General features: G+C 49.8%; 1 pseudogene across 1 annotated transcript; it reads right to left on the bottom strand.

Moving 5' to 3' along the window:
• Positions 1-249: 249 nt before the first annotated feature.
• LOC311426496 (very low-density lipoprotein receptor pseudogene) lies at positions 250-6399 on the bottom strand (annotated as a pseudogene). The gene is made up of 2 exons: positions 4624-6399; positions 250-313 (listed from the first exon to the last, which is right to left on the bottom strand). The product of its transcript is annotated as a very low-density lipoprotein receptor pseudogene (transcript).
• Positions 6400-7768: the final 1369 nt, after the last annotated feature.

The following is a 7768-nucleotide window of genomic DNA, read 5'->3' as shown; positions in this document are numbered from 1 at the left end:
TCAGTCTCCCAAATAATCTTATTCTTTCATGACAGGCAATTAGCTGAAGCTCTGAATGTTGGTGATGTTCTGTCCTTCCAGAAGACTTCTGGAACCCTTTCACTTTATGGTCTTATAGGTTTCACACAGTGGACCAAGTATGCCTAACAGTGGACCTGGCATTCACATTGTAAAGGTATCTTATAGCAACACTGGAAGTATTCTCATTGTGTCCAGTACCTTATGAGAAATTCTGTTCTCAGCACTACCTCATTCCTCATCCGAGGTCTGCAGATTCCTGCTGATATCCTGCAAATAGCAGCTTTGCTCTATACTAAAGAGTGGTGGACGAGCAGTCAGTGTTGAACATGGGAGTTCATGGGTTAAATCAACAGTAATGTAAGAATTTGCAATGCAGTTGGTTACAGAGGAGTTGCATCTCATTATGTGAGGAGCTGAATTTGGCCCTTAATTTTGAAAAATTGGCTTGAAGCTAAACAAGCTTCAGAATTAGTAACACATTTTCAGATAACCATGGCTCCTACATCAAAACAAGGTCAGTTGCCCCTGGAGGTGAGAATGTAGGAAGCAAATTAAAACAATCTTTTGTCATTATGCTAGTGTATACATCTAGATTAACTGTTGGTACCAGCAGGGCTTTGCTGTGATGATGCTCTCAGCAGGGCTGCAGTCCTAACCTAAGGCTGTTGCTATAGGGAAAAAAAGCTGTCATAAAGGGCGTGCAATTGCACAAAAGGGGAAACACTCCTTGATACAGCTTAAATTAATGCTAATTAAAATAAGGAATTGGTTGCAGGAGGAAGATGGTGGTGTTAATCAGCATAAGGCAGGGGACTAGAAATGCTCCACTAGGATTTGCGCCTGTATAGCTGTAGTGGGTTTACGTGGCAAGGTTTTGGTAGCAGGGAGCCATAGGGGTGGTTTCTGTGAGAAAGATCTAGAAGCTGCCCCATGTTTGGGAAGGGCCCCATTGTTTTCCAGATCCGAGCCAATAAGCAATGCTGTTTTGCGCCTCTGTGAGAGCATATTTAAGACAGGGAAAAAACGCTGCGCCACACAGCAGCCGGGAGAGTCAAGGGAGTGAGAGAACAGCCTTGCACCAAGGTCAGTGTAGAAGGAGGGGGAGAGGTGCTCCAGGCGCCGGAGCAGAAGTCCCCTGCGGCCTGTGGTGAGGACCATGGTGAAGCAGGATGTCCCCCTGCAGCCCATGGAGTACCACGGTGGAGCAGGGTTCCACGCTGCAGCCCGTGGAGGAGACCACGGTGGAGCAGGTGGCCCTGCACCGACGGAGGCTGCCGCCTGTGGAAGACCCCTGCCCGAGCAGATTCTGGGCCGGACCTGTAGCCCGTGGAGAGGAGCCCACGCAGGAGCAGGTGATCTGGCAGGAGCTGCAGCCCGTAGGGGACCCAGGTTGGAGCAGTTTTCTCCTGAGGGATGGACCCCGTGGTACGGACCCATATCTGGAGCAGTTCTGGAAGAGCTGCTGCCTGTGGGAAGCCCACGCCGGATCAGTTCATCAAGGACTGCATCCCGTGGGTGGGACCCCACAGCACAGGGGACGAGAGTGACCGAGAAGGAGCGGCAGAGAAGTGCTGTAGACTGACCATAACCCCCATTCCCCGTTCCCCTGCGCCGCTCGGGGGGAGGAGGTGGAAAAGGGTGGATGGGGGGGGAAGGTGCTTTTGTTTTTTTTTTCTCCTTTGTTTTCTCACTTCTCTCGCTTGTTAGTTGTAGGCAATAAATCTTACTATCTCCTTATGCCGAGTCTGTTTTGCCTGTTACAATAATTATTGCGTGATTTTCTCGTCCTTATCTCAATCCTTGAGCCCTTTTCACATATTTTCTCCCCATTCCTCTTTGAGGAGGGGGAGTGAGAGAGCGGCTGTGGTGGAGCTCGGCTGCCCACTCGAGCGGAACCACGACAATAGCTCAGTTTGTTTACAACAAACAACATCTTCTCAGCTACTGTTACTGTAGCCATGGCAACAGTATTGATTACATCTATCAACAAAGAGAGCAAAACAAAGATATGGCTGGTGTTTAAAAAAGATGAGCCATGATAATTATACACCAGGATACAGAGGACTGCAAAACAAATAGCCTGTGCCCCCAATGTATGTGACATCTCTTCTGCAGCAAGAGAAATTATATAAACTTGTGACACTAGTGTCACTGTTTCTCTAATAGGTGGATGAAAGGCATTGAAAATATTGCCACCCTTTTTAAATATTACACAGTGCCTAAATACTACACTGCTTGGCCACTTATTTATTCAATATATAAGGCATCACGGCTTGGGTGCAACAGTGGCATCTGAGGTTGTCAGAGAGCATTAAAGAAATATTGCAGAATGTGTCGAAAACATGACAGACACCAGTATGGTCAGATCATGCTCTCCCTTTATTAGCCAAATAGCCTGAATTTATAGCAAAATTAACAGGGGCGGATAGTGTCTCACACAAGAATATTGGTCGAAAGCACTCAGACAAACAACTGTAAGAAAACAACCCCACCTGCAAGAAAACAACCCCCTTGTGATTAGCAGTCACATAGATCTTGTCCTTGAAGCCAGCTGCTGGCAACAATATTTTTTAATTCCTCACTCGGGCGATGTGGGAACACTGTCATGGGAAATTCTCGTAGTCGTCCTGTGTGGTGGTTCCACTCGAGTGGGCAGCCGAGTTCCATCACAACCACTCTCTCACTCCCCCTCCTCAAAGAGGAATGGGGAGAAAATACGATGAAAAGGGCTCAAGGGTTGAGATGAGGACAAGGAGATCACACAGTAATTATTGTGATGGGCAAAACAAACTCTGAATAGGGAGATAGTAAGATTTATTGCCTATTACTAACAAGCTAGAGAAGTGAGAAACAAAGGAAAGAAACCAAAAGCACCTTCCCCCCCCATCCACCCTCTTCCACCTCCTTCCCCTGAGTGGCACAGGGGAATGGGGGAATGGGGGTTATGGTCAGTCTACAGCACTTCTTCTCTGCCGCTCCTTCTCGGTCACTCTCGTCACCTGTGCTGTGGGGTCCCACCCACGGGATACAGTCCTTGATGAACTGATCCGGCGTGGGCTTCCCACAGGCAGCAGCTCTTCCAGAACTGCTCCAGATATGGGTCCATACCACAGGGCCAAACCGTACCTCAGGAGCAAACTGCTCCAACCTGGCTCCCCCACAGGCAGCAGCTCTTGCCAGGTCACCTGCTCCTGCGTGGTCTCCTCTCCATGGGCCACCGGTCCGGCTGGGAATCTGCTCGGGCAGGGGTCTTCCACAGGCGGCAGCCTCCGTCGGTGCAGGGCCACCTGCTCCACCGTGGTCTCCTCCACAGGCTGCAGCGTGGAACCCTGCTCCACCGTGGTACTCCATGGGCTGCAGGGGGACATCCTGCTTCACCATGGTTCTCACCACAGGCCACAGGGGACTTCTGCTCCGGCGCCTGGAGCACCTCTCCCCCTCCTTCTTCACTGACCTTGGCGCCTGCAAGGCTGTTCCTCACTCCTCTCACTCTCCCGGCTGCTGTGTGTCGCAGCTGTCCTGGTTTTGTGGTTGTTGTGGGGTTTTGGAGAATGCACATCCCAAATTACAGTCTGATTGTAAACCCGCTCTACCAAGTAACCCGTAAGAAGAATGAGTTTGAATGGGGTCCTGAACAACGACAAGCCTTTGAACAAATCAAGCAGGAAATAGTCCATGCAGTAGCCCTTGGGCCAGTTCGAACAGGACCAGATGTAAAGAATGTGCTCTACACTGCAGCCGGGGAGAACGGCCCCACCTGGAGCCTCTGGCAGAAAGAACCTGGGGAAACTCGAGGTCGGCCCCTGTTGTTTTGTAGTCGGGGATACAGAGGATCTGAGGCCCGCTATACTCCAACTGAAAAGGAGATATTGGCAGCATATGAAGGAGTTCGATCTGCTTCGGAGGTGGTCGGTACTGAAGCGCAGCTCCTCCTAGCACCCCTGTTGCAGGAAGCACGGCCGAAAGCACGACAGACACCAGCAGAGTCAGATCATGCTCCATTTTATTGCCCGAATAGCCTAACTTTTATAGAGAACTTAACAGGGGTGGACAGTGTTTCACACAAGATTATTGGTCAAAAGCACTCAGACAAACAGCTACAAGAAAACAAGCCCACCTGCAAGAAAACAACCCCCTTGTGATTAGCAGTCACATAGACCTTGTCCTTGAGGCCAGCTACTGGTAACAATATTTTCCTGAATTCCTCAATCGGGCGATGTGGGAACACTGTCATGGGAACTTCTCATAGTTGCCCTGGTAGCTTGGTTTGCTCAGCTACAGCAAGCCATGGGATTTTTGCTGTTTCAATAAATCCCTCAACAATTCCCCCTTCTTCTTTTGAGCAAACCAAGCCCGACACAACAGTTTTACAAGTAACTCTAGCTATACTTACAACACACAACGATGATTACCACCACCATAAACCAAATCCTTAATCCCCTTGTGATTAAACCCAGCAACCATCTACACTTTGTTTCAAACAAGTCAGTGAACCATTGATTGAAAGGATTGATACCATATTGAATCTTTCTCATGTGCTCTTTCAGGAAACTAATGGACTTGTGAATTGACTCATTATGATCAGAAAGGTTTAAACAGTACATTCCCTTAAAGTCCTCACACCCATTCCTTTGAGCCAAAAGCAAGATGTCAATAGCAGCTTGATCCTGTAAAAGCAGATGTCGCAGACTATTTTGATCTGGTAACATCTCCTCAAGTATCTCTGTCGTGGCATAGGCTTGCCTCTCGGCCCAGCATACCAATTTTTCTAAGTTGTTACGTGTGGCCGCAGATGCCACTCCAGGCACTGAAATTGCTAATGCCGCTCTAGCTGCAACCCCACACAATTCAACATTATCATTGCAATCCAATGCAAGCAATGTCCATTTATGTCTGGTGATCTCACGCAACTGTAACAAGCTAGGAGCAAATACAATGAGTTTATCTAAGTAACATGGACATCTGATAGCATTTGCAGGGATACCTTGCCAGGCCCCATTCCCACAAATCAGAAGCACATCAGGAGGTAAGGCCAAAGCTGTACAATTGTTCCAAACACTGTAGTTGTTACCCCTTGTCTCCATGCTATAAACCCCTAAACCCTGCTTAGCAGCGTCATTGCAATCACAGGTGTTATTTGTGTCTTTGTACCAGTATGGCCTTTTCCAGGTTCCTGTAGCAGGAATCATCTGATATCCACGGCTACGTTCACTTTTGTAGCCACCTTTCAGGTTGATACACATTTGACTACAGATACCAAGGTTTTGACATTCATCAATGTCTCCACAGTTTCTCTTGTCTATAAACTCAAACCCAGCTGGACAGTCACATTCATTTATGATGCATTCCTCCAGGGGCTCATCACCCCAGTCCTTGCAGTCTCTCTGCTGGTTACACACTTTATTGATATCTATGCATTCTCCACTTCTGCAGTTGAATTTGCCAGGTCCAGAGCACTGAATAACATTGTTACAGTTTGCTTCATCAGTGCCATCCAGACAGTCTCTCACACCACTGCACTGCCTACTCCCATGGACACAGTTCCCATCTTCACATCTGAACTGGTCTGGCCTGCAGGTCCGAGAAGGGCAGTTAATTTCATCACTTCCATCCTTGCAATCAGGATCTCCATCACATCGCCACTTCTTGTGGATACATTCACCTGAGCCGCACTGCACCTCACTCGTAGAACACTTCACTGGAGGTGCAGGCTGGTGGCCACACTGCTCCAAAGATTCATCCGAGTGGTCGGAGCAGTCAGCATCATCAACACACACCCAGCTGATAGGGATGCAGGTAGAACTCTTGCACTGAAACTCATGAACACCACAGGTAGGAGGTGCACACTCCAGCTCATCGCTACCATCACTGCAGTCATCTTGAACATTGCAGACAAAGCTTTTGGAAATACATGGCCCACTACTGCATGTGAATTCTGCTGCACTACAAGTCACAATGCCACAATTCTCTTCATCTTCTCCACTGTCGCAGTCCTTTTCACCATCACATTTCCAGGACACTGAGATACACTGGGTTGACTGAGGACCACAGCTGATTTCATTTACCCGGCATGTTCTCGTATGACACAGCTCAGCACTCTCATCAGACTCATTTTCACAGTCCGGATCCCCATCACACTGCCATCTATTTGGCACACACTGACCACTGTTGCACACAAAGTCAGATTCAGCACACGTCTTCTTCACACAAGCACTCTCATCACTGCCATCTAAGCAGTCTTCACATTTTGCTCTAGCACCGTCGGCAGCAGTGCACAGGCCGGCGAGGGCGAGCAGCAGGCAGAGTGCCCCGCAGCGCGGCAGCACCCACCGCCGCCCTGCACCTGTGTCACTTATACTGCTCCTATTACCCATGCTGTTGGTGTCAGTGGCATCCTCCTGGTACCGTTTCTGTCTTTGTCGCCCCTCACTCTCCCCCTTTTCTTTTTGCCACTGACCATTCACCACAAATGGATGAGACACATGATTACTAGTTAGGAAAGAGAGTGTAACGTCTGCTATACGGCTGCAGGCCGTGCCAGCTGCAACCCTAGAAGCTGTTTGTGAACGAGCCTGACGGTGGTCATTTGGCGGTGTAATCTGCGTCTCTGCACTCCTGCCCTGCAATAGAGCTAAATCATCATTAATAGTCTGTAGAATGTGGCAACCCCACGGAATGTTATCCAGAAACATAGTTATAACACCGATCTGGGGACAAATAGTCTTTTTTTTGCATTGCAAGATAACTTCTTATAAAAAGAATGCCAGAGAGATGCAGCACAGCCGCTGCTGCCGCTGTCTCCATGGTTACGTCAGACAGGCTGCAGGGTCCTGATCTCCGCCCCTCTGCTCTGTGCCGACTTGCCACACGGTGAGGGTCGGCCGCCATTGTCCACTGACGCCTCTGGTCTCCCGTAGCAACTCGATCTCGGATGGCCCATATCGCACCGCGATTACTTCAATTTCATGCGATTACTTCATATTTCCCGCGTCCCCCCGCGATTCCGCGTCTCTCCGCGATTCCGCGTCTCTCCGCGATTCCCTTTTCCGCGTCTCTCCGCAATTCCGCGTCTCGCCACGATTCCCTTTTCCGCGTCTCTCCGCGATTCCGCGTCTCACCGCGATTCCGCGTCTCTCCGTGATTCCGCGTCTCACTGCGATTCCTTTTTCCGCGTCTCTCCGCGATTCCGCGTCTCTCCGCGATTCCCTTTTCCGCGTCTCTCCGCGAATCCGCGTCTCACCGCGATTCCGCGTCTCTCCGCGATTCCCTTTTCCGCGTCTCTCTCCGATTCCGCGTCTCACCGCGATTCCTTTTTCCGCGTCTCCGCGATTCCTTTTCTCACCCCGAGGCCGTTGCCCAGGTCGGTTAGTAGGGTGTTTCAATGCTTCTCTCTGTGCGGTGGTCGGCTTGCCGTGTGCCTCGGATCTCTGTCCCGGCGCTGCTCCGATGTCCCGGCGCCGCTCCGATGTCCCGGCCCCAGTCTGTTCGGGTCTCAGCCTGTTCGGGCGCCATATGTTGCAGGAAGCACGGCCGAAAGCACGACAGACACCAGTAGAGTCAGATCATGCTCCATTTTATTGCCCGAATAGCCTAACTTTTATAGAGAACTTAACAGGGGTGGACAGTGTTTCACACAAGATTATTGGTCAAAAGCACTCAGACAAACAGCTACAAGAAAACAAGCCCACCTGCAAGAAAACAACCCCCTTGTGATTAGCAGTCACATAGACCTTGTCCTTGAGGCCAG

This window comes from Aythya ferina (genome assembly GCF_964211825.1).
Source record: "Aythya ferina genome assembly, chromosome: W".
Classification (NCBI taxonomy): domain Eukaryota; kingdom Metazoa; phylum Chordata; class Aves; order Anseriformes; family Anatidae; genus Aythya; species Aythya ferina.
The sequence above is the reverse complement of the archived record's forward strand: the minus strand, read 5'-3'. Positions and strand labels throughout refer to the sequence as shown.